At 38.6% G+C, this 16812-nt stretch overlaps 2 pseudogenes; both read right to left on the reverse strand.

Annotated features, from left to right (window-relative positions):
- Positions 1–988: 988 nt before the first annotated feature.
- LOC115985705 lies at positions 989–3914 on the reverse strand (annotated as a pseudogene).
- Positions 3915–3961: 47 nt separating this feature from the next.
- Positions 3962–10113, reverse strand: LOC115985706 (annotated as a pseudogene).
- Positions 10114–16812: the final 6699 nt, after the last annotated feature.

Below are 16812 nucleotides of genomic sequence, written 5' to 3' on the forward strand. Positions count from 1 at the left end.
CCTAACTCTAATAAAAAACCAATCACCACCCGCGGAAATTTGATTGGCCCGAACCTACTGCTCTTCATGGTTGACCGAGGGCCCAGTTCTTAGGGACCCAAAGTCATCGGGTCGAGTCTGAGTTTGGCATAAACCCAACTTGGACCAACCGGTGGACAACCTTACTCTAGCATCCCCTCATTACCTCTCTCCTATGCAGAAAGTTGAAACTCTCTCCTATCACTAGTTTCTCCGCCAGGTCTCTCTGTATTGTAGGCCCACATAAACGTTTCTTTTTTCCATTTATTCTTTTGTGATCCTTCAAAGGCCTCAATGGCTCCCACATTACGTTACTAGGCCTAATTAGAGTTGGGTGCTCACTCAATGGTGTTTCTTCCTGATTCCTTGAGTTTGCTGATGTGACTTAGCCACCAAAATCAAATCAAATTTTCTTTGGCAGCATCTACTTCTAAAAATTTTCTCATTCTCCTCCCTATAGTACACATTCTCCTTGACTAACCTTTAGTTAATTTTCTTGATAATGGTTTGCCCACCAATACCTTTTTGGTTTGTTCATAAGCTATTTTGACCATCTTCTTAGGCTAGTATTCCTTCACCGCATCTTAACCCCTCAGTCTGAGCCATTAGCTACAATCAATCCTTAGGAATATTGGGCTCATGGTTCGTCTCAATGAAATTGGCCCCTAGAGCTTCCGTAAATTAATTAAGTTGTGAAATTTAAATCCTAATTAATTCTAATCAATTACTCAAGCTGATTAATTATGCCAATTATACAAATTATCAAAGTTCAATGGACATAAATAGTAACCATCGCACATCCTTGGTGCGTTGGTTACTCCACAAGTATAAGTGTTTGTAGGGTGTGGGGGGTAAGGATCAGAGTTCAAGTCTCTAGGAGGGAGTTTCACCCACAAATATACTTAGATTAGACTAGAATAAAATTTTTATCTTGTATAAAAAAAAATGGAGATAAATGGTACTAATAGTCTCACTGGCCAAAGGATAAAACAAAGTAGAAAACACCTACTTTTGAATATGAAAAGTGGAACAAAAAAATTGCAAACAAAACAAAGCTAAAATCAGGTACATACACATTTAAATCGAAGCTACAACCTCGAAAGATTCTGTAGTGAGAACAGTTTGTATTATGAAGCAGAAGCGAAGAGTTGAAGCCTAGCTTTGAAGAAGCAAGATCAAACTACTCTAACATATTATCCTCCAACTGATGTCGCCCAATAACAATGGAAGTTCTTGGCTTCGATCCACCATCCCCAACTCCTAAGCATAGCACATTTTCCTTGACTTTCACCATCGAATTGGCACCATAAATTCTCCAATACACACTCTTGCTTTGCAGCACCAAATCAATAGTAGGCACCGCTGGTCCGGTCATGGTGCTAGCAATGGTCTTTGAGCTGAAACATGCTCCAAATGGTGCCATGGATGCCACTCTAATAATCTTCCCTGATGCAGCCTTCTTGACAAAATCTTTAATGACAACCTTATAGATAGAAGTATGCAAAACAGTGTAAGGATTTATGGTACTAATTTTAGTCCCACCAACTCCTTTTTTGTCAATGGATAGCAAGGAGGTCTTAAGTTTGATAATTTGTCCATCTATTTTGATGGACTTACACCAATGAAATATTCATCAGATGGGTCACCTTCTGAATAAACAGGTGCGGTGCTTACGGGGTTGATGATTAGTAGGGGTGATGATGAGCAACTATGACACATTTTTGGTATTCACATGTAATTATTGTAATTAATTAAGTACTAAAGTTCTACATTAGATATTAACGAGAAGAATAAGTAGTTTATATAATATAGTTGAGCTCGGTGGAGCTTAAACCTTCTCCAACAAAAAACAAAGCTTAATATAGATTTTTGTCTCGGATTGCGTCATTGAGCTCAATGACTTTTCCTTTCATCCAGCCTTACCTCTCTTCTATGCTGAAAGTTGAAACGCTTACCTTTTTGACTTTTTCCTTCTTCATGGTTTTTATTTATTTATTTATTTATTTTTTCTGGGTTGTATTTTAGCCATTCGAGACTAAGCCACAAAGCCCTGTCACTAATTTCTCCATCAGGTCTCCTCTGTATTATAGGCCTACATAACGATTATTTTTCCATTTCTTCTTTTCTGATCTTTCAAATGCCTCAAGGCTAAATAGCTCCAAGCTCAACTTTTCTCCTTCCAACGTTACGTCACTAGGCGTAGTTAGAGTTGGGTGCTCACTCATTAGTTTCTCTTATTGATTCCTTGAGTTAGTTGATGTGGCTTAACCACCAAAATCAAATCAAATTTTCTTTGGTAGCTTTTACTTATAAAACATTTCTCATTCTCCTCCCCATAGTACACATTCTCCTTGGACTACTTTATTAGGATCTCTTTGACTAACCTTTAGTTGATTTTCTTGATAATAGTTTACCCACCAATACCTTTTTGGCTTGTTCATAAGCTGACTATGCTAGTATTCCTTCAACGCATCTTTATCCCCTCAGTCTGAACCACTAGCTACAATTGGTCCTTATGAATATTGGCCTCATGTTTGGTCTCAATGAAATTGGCCCCTAGAGCTTCCATTAGTTAATTATGTTGCGAAATTTAAACCCTAATTAATTTTAACCACTTACCCAAGTTGATTAATTATGCTAATTATGCAAATGATCAAAGTTCAACAAACATAAATAGTAATAATCTCACTGGCCAAAGGATAAAAAGAGGTAAAAAAATATTTATTTTTTGGATACATATAGTGGTTCAAAAAATTGTACATGAAGCAAAGCTAAAATCAGGTATAATACGCATTTGAACCAAAGCTAAAACTTCAAAAATTTCTGTAGTGAGAACAGTTTGTATTGTGAAGAAGAAGCGAAGAGCTAAAGCCTATCTTTGAAGAAGCCAGATCAAACTCTAACATATTATCCTCCAACTGATGTCCCCCAATAACAATGGAAGTTTGGCTTCAATCCACCATCCACAACTCCTAAGCATAGCAGATTTTTCTTGACTTTCACCATCGAATTGGCACCATAAATCCTCCAATACACACTCTTGCTTTGCAGGAGCAAATCAATAGTTGGCACAGCTGCTCCAGTCAAGGTGCTAGCAATGGTCTTTGAGTTGAAACATGCTCCAAATGGTGCCACGGATGCCACTCAAGTAATCTTCCTTGATGCAGCCTTCTTGACAAAATCTTTTTGGACAGCCTTATAGATAGAAGTATGCAAAATAGTGTAAGGATTTATGGTACTAATTTTAGTCCCAACTCCTTTTTTTGTCAATGGATAGCAAGGAGGTCTTAAATTTGACAATTTGTCCATCTATTTTGATGGACTTTACACCAATGAAATATTCATCAGATGGGTCACCTTCTGAATAAACAGGTGTGGTGCTTACGGGGTCGATGATTAGTGGGGTGGTGATGAGCAACTTTGACACATTTTTGGTATAAGGAAGCATATAATAAGGTCCACCACCAATAAAAATGTCCCGTAATCCTGACTGGGTGGAAGAAGGTACACAAAGGGCAAACTTACGCTTAAGTTCAAATGCATTTGCAGGCTGCATTGGTAATGCAATTTGAGTCCTTCCGAGGCCTAGAATACCTTTGGTACCTTTAGCAAGGCCATTTAAGCTGCCTGAATCTGCATAAACAAAAGAAAATCTAGGCACATTTATATGTAATAAGACACTTCTCCCATCAGTTTCATAGACATAAATGTTATCCTCGCCTAAGTGAATTATTGAATGGATTATATGAGAACAAAGGGCAAGTGTTGTTGGTGCATCCCGGCCTAGGTGTCCCATTGCAGCCAAGGCATCCTATGCCCTTTGTTATTTTACATTTGGATGAGCCACAAGGAACTGGTTTGTAAAGGACTGCATGTGCTTAGAAACATAATTTTGGGTAAAAGATGGCGCGAGTCAGTAAAATAATAGTAAACTTTAATATATTATTTAGATAGGAATACATGTACCCATTGTTTTGGTGGGTAAGAATAATTTAGAAGAAGAATAAAAAATTGTTAATAAGAGAAGTAGGTAGGCTAAGAGGAGTCCAACAGATGAACTTGGTTGGACAACGCAGAAAGAGCAACATCCACAGCATCTTTGAATCCCAGGTGTTGGCCAGTGACAGTGGCATTGGGATGCGCGTAGGTGAGGGTGGGTATCAAATCAATAACCCTTTGACGCATTTTCTTCACAGTGTTTTTGTGAATCTTCAAAAGCTCCTCTTCAATGCTCTCTGCAGTATGATCATCTTCTATATACACCGAGTACGCACTACAAAACGCGGGGGCCTTGGGCCGCGTTTTTTAAGCCGTGGCTATAAAAAACGCAGCCCAAGATAGACTGAAGCCGCGTTTCATAAAAACGGGGCCATAGACGGGTTCTTAGGCCGCGTTTTTTAAGCGGGGCCATAGACGGGATCTTAGGCCGCGTTTTTTTGAGCTAAAAACGCGGCCTAAGGATCTCCGTATTTTATTTTTTGGCAAACTTCTTTTTTTCTTTCTTTTCCTTAACTGTGGCCGCATTTTAAAAACGGGGCCATAGACGGGTTCTTAGGCCGCGTTTTTTTGAGCTAAAAACGCGGCCTAAGGACCTTCGTATTTTATTTTTTGGCAAACTTTTTTTTTTTTTTTCTTTTCCTTAGCTGTGGCCGCATTTTAAAAACGAGGCCATAGACGGGTTCTTAGGCCGCGTTTTTTTGAGCTAAAAACGCGGCCTAAGGACCTTCGTATTTTATTTTTTGGCAAACTTTTTTTTTTTTTTTTCTTTTCCTTAGCTGTGGCCGCATTTTAAAAACGGGGCCATAGACGGGTTCTTAGGCCGCGTTTTTTAAGCGGGGCCATAGATGGGTTCTTAGGCCGCGTTTTTTAAGTGGGGCCATAGACGGGATCTTAGGCCGCGTTTTTTTGAGCTAAAAACGCGGCCTAAGGACCTCCAATCATTGGGTAAGTACCACGCATACTGTGTATAAGCAGTATGAGGCGAAAAGAACACTGGTATACAACCCGTTAGGAAAGCATCGAATGTTGACCGGCGTGTGAACGAGTCACCTGGTGCTTGTAAACAAAATTCAGACTTTCTCATCACATTTAACACCTCCATTGGCTTGTGGCACTTGTAGTTGCTTATTGCCCCACAATTCAACAACTCGCAACAACTTGATTGGTGACACTGGGAGAGAATTTTGTCTCTAATGGCGGCCTTGTCTGAACCATTACGTGGGGCCCCTATGAAGGACCACAAGTGGGGCCTCTTGGCTTCCCTCATCTTCTTCTACCACCTCACCACTTCGTTAAACTTGTTTGGGTGGAAATATGAAGGGTATGGAATTCCGTGTTGCTTCGAACCACCTGTCCAAGGTTGTCTTTCTACGGTCAGCACCGACATGTTTTTGACAGCTGGCAGGTTTAGCAGTATGTTCGCTCCGTAGTCCACCTCGTTGTCGTTGTCGGTGTTGGTCCTCATGAAATCCCATGCCGTTCTTCCTAACACCATGAAGTGGTCCTTCCCGTTATGATTTCGCCACGTCTCTTGACTTTCTATGTATTCAGCTAATCGAATGGCTAAGGCGTCCCTTGCTTTTAGATCAGACTCGCGGGCTGTACTGGATGCGTAGAGGCCACCGTAGAAGGGAACGTAGAACAAGTTGGCACGCTTGGGATCCCACGTGCGACATGGGTGGTTCTCCACACGTGCGTGGAAAATCATCTCGGCTATGAATTGGTAGGTAGCGAACCATGAGAGGTTGATGTTGAAGAATTATCATTATTATTACCAGTAGAAGAAGCAGAATATTCTTGTGGTCCTGTGGAAGTGGCCAAAGAGGTTGGCCTAGGCCATAATTGGCTACGTAGGGGCACATGTCGGTGTAGATGTTGAGGTTTTGGCAATCTTTGAGAAGACCCAAGTTGAACTCGGCTGGCACTGAGTACACATACACCGGCACGTTTTCAAGATTTCAGGTGGGAATAATATTGGGGGCAGATTTTGTGTTATTGACTAATGTGTAGAGAGAAGGAAGGGTACAATGGGGGCAGCGAATCCAGAAAATTTTTTGAGGGTGTTTCTCAACAAATATAAATTACACAATTTAATAAAAAGAAAATTTTATATATTGACAACAACAACAATAAAAAAACACGTAAATATATAAAATTTACAATTGCCTTTTATGAGTTTTCATATTTTGAAATCGTTATATGATAATTTCATTATCAATACTACAAGCTACATCTTTTTCAATATACACAACTAAGCAATCATTCATCCACTGATCTTCCATTCGATTGCGTAGTTCATTTTTTATATATTTCATTACTGAAAAACTTCTTTTTACTGTTGCAATAGCAAGTGGTAGGGTCAAAGCTAACTTTACAAGTAAATAGACTAATGGATAAGTCTCATGCTTTCTTGTGCTCACTAACTTTTCAACAAGTTCACTAACTTTTTGAAACTCTAAAAAGAAGTCATTGCTGCGCATATCAAAAATGTAATTCTACAGTTGAGAGTCAAGTGCCAAAATATATGTCCCAAGAAAATCCGAGGGATAGAACTTAGTTAAACATATCAACTTTTCTTTATCGAAAGCCACAAATGAATTACTTGGATTCAAGCAAGCCATACAAAGTAGCAAATTGGTATTCGCCTTAGAAAAACGGTTGTTAAGCTCTTGAAGTTGCATATCTATGACTATGTAGAATAGCTTCACACGATAATGATGTAAATTTGTATTTTGTTGAGTGTTGCGCTGCGGCCTCCCACTAACTACAAATATTTCATCCATATTCAAGATAGAAATATCATGTGTGGTACAAAATGAAGACACTTCAGTCAATAAAGATTTCCTTTCATCATCTCTCATCACTTGCAATCGTTGCTTAGACACTTTAACAAGTTCCATAGCATTTACTATATCCTGATTTTTTTTTTTTTTTTTTTTTTTTTTGCAATGCTATTAACAACTCATTTGTGATCCCTAAAATGTTTTTCATCAAGTGTAGAGTAATGACAAATTCAAAAGATAGAATTGACCTCATAATAAATTGAGCTTCAACTTTTTGGTCGGAGATGCCATCTTTTTCAATAATTTCAAGTACATCAACAATAGCAGAAAACATCAAAATCAAGTTGAGAATAGTCCCATCATATGATCCCCAATGTGTATCACCAGGGCGTTTAAGATTTGTCTCTTGATTCAAACTTTGCCCACTTCTACGTACACCATTCTCTAAATCTTCTTCAATTTTGGCAAATTGTGCATCTCAAAGAGCATCTCGTCTCTTACAAAAGCCTCCAACAACAGTTACTACATTACTAACAACATAAAAAAATTCAGCAATGTTAATGTGATTTTTAGCAATGGCAACAAGTGTCAATTGAAGTTAATGAGTAAAACAATGGACATAAAATGCTGACTTATTCTCTTTCAAAATTAAAGTTTTGAGACCATTGATATCACCTTGCATATTACTAGCCCTGTCATAACCTTGCCCATGTAAGTTCGATAAACTCAAATTATGTTCACAAAGTAAACATTTAATAGCATATTTGAGTGACAAAGCGGTGGTACTTGCTACATGTACAACACTAAGGAACCGCTCTATAATAATTCTTTTTTTGTTCACATAACAAAGAACGAGAGTCATTTGTTCTTTCACTGAGATATCACATGACTCATTAACTAATATTGAAAAGAACCCATTGTCAAGATCCTTGATGATGACTTTGGATGTTTCACGTGCAATTGTATTCACAATGTCTTTTTGAATATCAGAGTGGGTAAACTTGCAATTTTTTGGAGCGTTTTGCAACACTTCATTGATAGATTCATTGTGATCCCCCAAAAATTGTAGAAGTTCAAGGAAATTTCCTTTATCACTTGAACCTTAAGATTCATCGTGACCACGAAAAGCTAATCCCCAGCATAAAAGGAATCTTATGCAATCAAATATTGTATTTAATTGAACCCTATATTCAACTTTATTTTTATTTGATTGCTTAACCAAAACACTTTGAATGTATTGTTTTTCCTTCAGTAGATCTTCACTCTTCTTGACAACTTGGTTATGAGCACTATTAACTCTTCCAACATGGAAATCTAACTTCACAAGCTGATTCCAAAGTTTGAATCCCTTCGTTACAAAAGTCTCACCTTCTCCTTGTTTACCAACATCTTGCCCAAATAGGTAGCAATAAAAACAAAATGCCGCATCCTAGTCTATACTATATTCCTACCACTTTTTATTTACATACCATTCGGATCTAAATCGACGGGGCTTTCTAGAAAAATATGATACAGGGTAATCATAAATAGGTTGACAAGGGTTTTTTGTTAAATAATATCTTCTTATTTCATCATGAGTATTAGGATGATAAGATCATATCTTTTATTGTAGCCCAAGATCTGAAGGAAGATTTTCTAAGTTAGAGTCAACACAAATTTGCTTAGAAGATGAAGATGAATCTTGCACAGGAAATGAATCTTGCACATGAGATGAATCTTGCACAAGAGATGAATCTTGGGTACGTGGTTTTCTTATCAAATATTTGTCCATAATTCTAGTAAAAGAATAAACAATAAACTATAAGTTCATTTGAAATATTAATAAAATTATTAATTATTGTTGTTTAGCTGTTTCATTAATTTGTTTGTCTTTTATAAACTATAATTTATTATATTGTTGTTTCATTAATTATAAAATTATTAGTTGTTATTTAGCCTAACATAATTTAATTTATTTGTCTTTTATAATGTATTAGTTAATTATACAGCTTTAATTATTGTTGTTTAGAATAACAATAAACTATATTGCTTTAATTTGTTTGTCATTAATTATACTGCTTTAATTTGTTATATTGTTTAGCCCCTTGTGCACATTACACTAAAAGAGCCAGACATTACACATCCCATGTGTAGCACAATAATTAAAGTAGTGTAATGTGCAGCACATTATACTACTTTAATTATTGTTTACCCGACCCCATGAGCCCATGAGCCCATGAGCCCATCTACCCCCTCCCCCACCCCCCCCACTCAACAGACAAGCACAAGCTTCATGCCTGATGCCCTAATCACAATAGCCCCAATCAGAAAATTTCACAATCACAAATCACAATACACATTACACTAAAAGACAATCAATATCTCACCAACACCAACACCAGCACACACTGACCAACACCAACGGATAAGATAAAGCCAAATTCAAAAAGACAAAAAACAAGCAAAAAACAAAATATTAATAAAGCTAATTCGGCCAGCCAATCAGAGACTCACAGTTCAAAAGAGAGAGAGTTATTGAGTTAGACTCTTAAAGAATAAAGAGAGAGAAACTCATTCATTATAGTTTTCATTTCAGTTAGATAAAGAGAGAGAGACTGAGAGACTAAGAGAGAGTCAGAGAGAAAAAGAAAGAGAAATACCTTGAGGGAGGGAGTACCGAGTATTGAAGTAGAGCGATTTGTGATGAGGGGCGAGCAACGAGCGACGATGGCGAGGGGCGAGCGACAATGACGACGAGCGAGCTACGGCGATGTGATCGTGGGTTTGGTTTGCTCTGTATTGGGGTTTGGTTTTTATTTGCTCTGTATTGGGGTTTTTTTTTTTTAATAAACACCTCTGTATTGGAGTTTGTTTTACTTTTGCTCTGTATAGACTGTATTGGGGTTTGGTTTTCTCTACCAGCGACGTGATCGTGGGTTTGATTTCTGATTCTCTGTATTGGTGTTTTTTTTTTTAAGAATCCGTGGGTTTGCTACCTTTGTAATCTGTTGGGCTCGCCGTGGGCTTGGCTCTGTTACAATTTTTTTTTTTTTTGCTTGAAAGTAGAACATATAATTTTTTTTTTTTTTTTTTAATTTGAGGGTGTTCCTAATTTTGTGATTGAGGGTGTTCCTAATACAGATTAAATATAATTTTTTTTAAAAATTTTTTTCAAGTCAGGATGTTCCTGGGAACACCCTGAGTTGTACGTGGCGTTGCCACTGCTGTGGGGTTTGGTGTTTGTGGGTGGGTACCAAAAGAAAAATACAAGGAACCATGCTAAGAGAAATACAAAAAGGAAAAATTTGAACCTCAATTTGTTTTGAGTATTCATGGTGGATGTGAAGTACTAGGTTTCTTTGTTTTTGGACAATTTCTCTGTTTCCTCCTCCGTTTATGGAGCAGTACCTGCAGGTGCCTGCTACTTTCTGAAAAACATGGAGAGAGAGAGATTAATTAATTGGAGTGGCGAGGAAGAGATTTTTTTTTTTTTTGGCTTTTGTGGACAATCATAGTGTTGTTACTATTGTAGTTGGGGGTTTTCTTTTTCTTTTTTGTTGATAGGGTTGTATTACCGACTTCAGAGGGGACTTTTAAAATAAGAAGCTCTAAAATCTAGGGAGAGAGAGAGCAATGTTAAAAGTATTCAAGCCATTGAGATACTACAAGAGAGCAATGTTGGCTGGTGACATGGTTGTCAAAATCGCGATCCGGATAGTAAAATCGCACAATTTTATGATCCCACCTCACCAAAAAGTTGAAATCGTAGTAGGATCGCAAAAATGGTAGGATCATATGTAGGATCGTGTAGGATCGTATAGGATCGTAGGATCGTTTGGGATCCTACCAATCCTACCATTTGGCTTGATTTTTTTTTTTTAAGTGGGATTCATTTGGGTAAGATAATCCACCTAAACTCACAAGCCCAATGGGTTATCAGAATCCTAATAATGAATTGAAGTCCTAAATTTACCCCTATGTCAACATAAAATCTCAAAAAAACCTATAGTACTTAAGTTTAACGTTTTGGATGTTGATACTAGGAAGGATATAGATGATGAAATGGGATATGACAATGACAGTTATTAGATTAGAAGAACCTTAGAATGGGAATTCTCTTTTGGATTTCATATTTGTAATTAGCTAGTTTACCTAAGATTGATAATTCTCTTTTGGATTACATATTGTAAATTTGTAGTTAGTTAGTTTTTATATGCTAACTAGCCTAACTTATTTTGGATTTGGAACTTAGAATTTGGAAAACATTTTCCATATGTGTAGATAATATTTTGGTACTTAGTTGCTAATTAAACATGTACTAAACTTTTTAGATACATTATGTCAAAAGTTAAATATATTTTGTTTCATTAGAATGACATAAGAACGATGTAATGTGTGCAAATTATATTTTATGATGCAATTGTTTTTTTAATGGATGGATTCATATTTTAAGTGATTATATAACATACAAAGTTATTATCAATAGGTTTTTTGCTTAAAATCTGAAAATAGGTAGGATCTTACGATTCACGATCCGATCCTACGATCCACGATCCTACCTACCTCCCACGATTCTACGTAGGATCCTGGTTTTGACAACTTTGGCTGGTGAGAAATTCATGAATAGAGAAAAGTCAAGGTAGAGACAGCTTCAATAATAGAAAAGGCTCTGTTTCTAAGCACATGCAGTCCTTTACATGTCACTAACTTATGATAAAAAATAACGCTTGGGATGCCTTGGTTGCAATAAACACCTAGACCAGTGAAGTATAATATTGGAGTTTGACATCGTCTTTTCTGATGGGAAGATGAAATTCCTGTGGTTTAGAATTTGCTCCCTTTGAGGTAAAGGAGAAGACAATGGCCAGAGGTGGAGCTACATCTATGAGTGGGGGTCGACCATGGCCCCAAATTTTAAGAGTATTTTAATACTATATATAAATATTTAACATTTTAATTATTAGCATACAAAAATAGGACTCAGTCCCTCCCAAATATTTGAGCTAGTCAATGATACTCTTAAAAAAATTGTCTAATTGATCTAATTATAAAAAAAATGTTTTTTTTTCTCACATTCAATTTTTATTGTAAAATGTGTTCTTATGTTTATTAAAGTTTTGGATTTCTCATGTCTTTGAATACTTCATTAGTTCAATTGAAATATTTTTACTCATTGTTGAGGGGGAAATTGATGCCTCTAAATAAAATATTGGGAAGCCAAGCCGAAACTCAACTATGGGCTCTTGAGATGGTGCCTAAAGGCTTTCGGTGTAGTGATAAGCCTATCCAAGCAAGAAATAAATGCAGCACTTGACAAAACAGCAACAAAAGCCCAATACAAATGCTTCACAATACTTAATTAATACGTTAATGGTCCTGTTCTGATAGTGCAAGAAAGATAAATTCTCCAGTGGGAGGGGTGAAATTACACTTAGAGTCCAGCAGTCAATGATTAAATAAATTTAGAAAAGTGTTCACTCCTGGGGGTCCTTGTGTGTCTCAGTCAAGGGAATTTATAGTACTTTCAGTCATCATTACATCAATATGAGAGAAGAATTCCATTGTTATAAATACATTATATCCTTCAATAGTAAAACAAAAAAGTAAAAATTAAAGGTTCCATGGAAAGAAGAAAGGGGTTAATTGGCATGGTGTGAAGGGAGAGAGAGATCCCAGCTCAGTGCAGCAAGTGTTAAACTAAGATTTTGGGGAATATATGTACATAAGGCATGAATGGGGTAATGTGGGCTATTTTGAGTGAGTGGGATGAAATTAATGCTAAGGTTATGGCTTTAGTGAGTAGTGGACTGTTTGTGACTGATTAGGGAGCATTTATGAGCTGTGGATATGCAAAAGAGGAAAGGAATGTCTGAGGCTAGGTGAGTGTGGGCTAAGGGGAATGAGCTGTGAGCTTAAGGAAAGCTAAACCACAAGCAAAATGGCAAATAAATCAGGAGTTTTAGAGGGAGTAGACGTGTGTTTGTGGGCTGGGGTGCTTATGCTTTTATAGTGGATTTTAGGGAAGCATTAATTAACAAGAGTCCAAAAACGTAGGACTGATCAGGGGTAGAGAATTAGGCTTAATCATCCTAGGATTTGGCCACAAGTAGGAGATTTGATTTTGGGGCTGCCTTGCTTCTTTGGGTGATATGACACATGGTGAGTTTTTAGGGTGTTTTGCATTAAATGTCAACATTTCTGAAGTTGAGTTTAACCAATAGGATTAAGGCAAGTATCAAGGAGAAATCCTATTGCTGCAACTGAGATTTGGACTCCAAGAAGTAGGATTCAACATTCCAAGCCAGGTGTCAAAGTTTAAGCTCACTTCAGAGGGTTTTGCTGGAGATCCTTTTATGTCCTTCAAACCACATGCTCCCAATTTTTCCCATTTAGGATTCATGGGCTTGGCACATGAACCATGTCTTGAACGTTTTTGACATTTATAGCATTGATTTGTTGAGATTTGGATATCTTGATTTCAGCTCCCCTTCCATTGGAGGCATAGTCTTGAGGAAAATGATGGAGTTCCATCACCCATTAGACTTCAGCTGATATCACAACTTTTGAGCACTGTTCACATCAAGTAGAAAGTGACAGAAAGTTGATGGGACAGCCCTTAGTTCATCCTTAAAGACTTGGTTCTCTTGTAAAGGCCTCCAGCTGTACCTTGGTCAAGGATGAACAAGAGCTGACTGTCTATTTTCAGTCCTCTGCCTCTTGTTAGAATTCTTTGGATCGAGCTTACTCATGTGGGCTGGTCCCTTTGGGCTGGGCTGTGTTCATCCTACAAAATGGACATCAACAACACATGTTGCCATGGGTTTTCATCCCTCATGGACTTTTATTATTAGTAAATATTTTTGGTTCTCATAGATATTTGTAATGGGTCTTTAGGCAATGAGTTGTAATATTTGAAATAATAGGATAAGTTTCTGTAAGGACGCGATTCGTGGCGGACCGTAACAGTGTCGGGTTCGCACGTAAAAAGGCCCCTAACAATATCATTTGTAGAGCGTGGGTTTGAAAGGTAGGCCCTGTTTGACAGGCGGTGGGTTTTTCGCGGTGTTCGTACAAGTTTAAGTTTTCCTTCACCCCTGGAGTCTTTCTCCTGGAGGTGGGCTGGGAGGCTCTGGTTTTTGGCCATTTTTCCCAACCCCCCCCCATAGATTACTTACTTTTCCTTTTATACTAGCTCGCGTCCACTGTCCTTCGTCCACGCGTAGGGTTAAACTTTCCAAGATTGATACTTGTCCCATCAGTCCATACTCAAAGTCGTTAGGGATGGTTGTAAAAGCCAAAGAATGCGGCTCTGTCAGGTTCAGAGCATTAAATGGCAGTAACAGCAGCTTTCCCAGGATATTTTAGATCTTTCCTCCAAGTTTCCGTCCTATACCTTCTTTACCCCTTTTCTAGGGGGGAACTTTGGGTCTGCCGAGGACTGAACTGTCCTCGGCGGTATCCACAGGCTATCTTGTCGAGCTTGGGCCATAGCCCTCCTCGGCTTGGGCCTTCGGATTCTCCCCGGGTAGATGGGCTTGGCCCATAAATCATTTGGGCCCCACAATAGCCCCTCAAAACCCGGCTGTCCAACCTCTTGGTTGGAAAGGGGGGTTTTGGTGATGTCGAACCTCTTCCTACGGCCCAATCAATTTGGCCCATTAATAATGCTGGCGGCTCTTCATCTGTCCAGGAAATGCGCCGGTCTATGAGACAGTTTTTGACTTCGCGCTTGATGCGCTCTTATCGTTTGGGTTTCCCAAAACGTGCTTTTAATGACCACTATTTACGAGATTACTTTAATTCGGCGGTTTGTTTTGATGGGGTGGAGAAACGGAACCGGCATGTTGGTGTTGGCAGATTCCTTTGGAGATCTGAACCTATTAAATGTCTCCCGCTCCACCCTCTGTATAAGAAGGAAAGGAGGAGGAGGTTATTGTTTTCGTAAAGAATTCCTTTTCATCCTTCTGAAATTTGAAGTACTTGGCCTCCCCTAGGGTTCGTTTTACCCACTGGTTCACAAACTAAATCGTGGTATACTTTATCATAACAACGAGTGATGCAGAAGCCAAACCCCTCCCATAAACGCCATGTTCCAATAAAGCTCATTATGGCTCGATCGGGACAGGGATGGCGAAGACTCAAAATCAACCTCACCCTTCTTTCAGTCAAAATCCGAAGCAGGGACTTGTTACGTCCAACTTTCGGCGTGACTGAGTCGAGAACACCTATCATCAGTACCAACCGCTCTCCTATGAGCATACCTAGTATGGCTCCAGTGTGTTGGGAGTCAGGATCGAGCAGAGACGAAGTGTCTCTACTTCTTCCTCTCTTCCTTCACTGGGGTTATCCTCCGTCTCCCTTTCTTAGTCTTCCCAGCACCAGATCCATCCTGGTGCTTTCACTTCTCCCTCTTTTGCTCATTTTTCTTTCTTTTCATCTCTTCTCTCTTCTTCTCCTCCTTCTTTACTCATGTCCTCCATCTTCTTCATTCATCTCCTCCATCTTCTTCATTGATTTCTTCCTTACTATTTCCTTCTCCGCCATTTTTTCTTCTTTTTTTTTAAAGCAGGTTCTTATCGTAATATGAGCAGTATTGAGACAGAGATTAGAGGAACTTTGAAGACGAGTTTAAAAGACGCCTGACAGTTTACTTATATGTACTACGGATGTAATTGTTGCTTAGGCAGTTCTCATTTTGTATAGGCTCGTTTGAGCCCCTTTTTGTACGTTGTAACAATTTTTCGTATTAATAAAAATTGTTGTTATTTTATCTCGCATGTTTTGTCTCTATGCCTTTTCTTTTTTTTTATTTACAAACGCTACTCGGCACAATAATATGACATCCAAATCAATGACGACTAAGACCAAAATACTTGATAATAAAAAGATGTCGCCATAACTTTAACAGAAACGCTTGGCACAATAAGGCCGATCAGTGAAAAGTAATACTTACCCCATACTAGCCGAGGAGTAAAACGAAGGTTTGATGCCATGTGAGGAATAACCATTTGAAGATATATCACCCACCAAATGAGCGACCTTCTTATACGACTAAATGCTGGGGTGTTTCATCACCTTCCTCACAACTTTATTGGTCTTAACCTTTTTATGGTGTTTAAGCCGTGGATGAAGTGACCTGACATTTTTATCAAGTAACCCATCTTACAAAATTCAAACCTCTCCTTGTCCAAGTATTTGGTTTCCCCATTGGCCTAGGTCCGAGGACCATACAAGGCCTTGGTTCTGTCCAAAACTTGTGATTTTTTCCCTTTTTTTTTTTTTTTGTACTTGGTTTCCCCATAGGCTTGAGTCCGAGGACCATGCAATGCCTTGGTTCTGTCCAAAACTTGTGATTTTTTCTTTTTTGTACTTGGTTTCCCCATAGGCTTGAGTCCGAGGACCATGCAAGCCTTGGTTCTGTCCAAAACTTGTGATTTTTTCTTTTTGGTACTTGGTTTCCCCATAGGCTTAAGTCCGAGGACCATGCAATGCCTTAGTTCTGTCCAAAACTTGTGATTTTTTTTTTTTTTTTTTTTTTGTACTTGGTTTCCCCATAGGCTTGAGTCCGAGGACCATGCAATGCCTTGGTTCTGTCCAAAACTTGTGATTTTTCCTTTTTTGTACTTGGTTTCCCCATAGGCTTGAGTCCGAGGACCATGCAATGCCTTGGTTCTGTCCCTGGGCCCATATGCTGAACCGGCCTGGGCCGCGAATTTACTGGGCCCACAAATTAAGAGGTATTTCCATAGTCTTTGATCACGCGGTACTTTTTGGCATCCCAGTGTTCGAGGTGCGCCTTCTCGAGACTCCTTTAACCTCAGGGTTGCAGACGACGTTGGAAATCGAGCCAGAGACGTTTTGTCTGTAGCGTTCCTTGGGACGCTGCGTGAATTAAATGCCACCGGTTTACTTCTGGGTATAAATGGGATAGAGGATCACTTCCCTTGCACATGACCTCTCCTGTTCCCTTCAGAACCATATTTCTTCCATATCCGCGATCTCTCTTTCTAGTGCCACCGCCTCAAAGCAAGAT

This window comes from Quercus lobata, chromosome 4, assembly GCF_001633185.2.
Source record: "Quercus lobata isolate SW786 chromosome 4, ValleyOak3.0 Primary Assembly, whole genome shotgun sequence".
Classification (NCBI taxonomy): domain Eukaryota; kingdom Viridiplantae; phylum Streptophyta; class Magnoliopsida; order Fagales; family Fagaceae; genus Quercus; species Quercus lobata.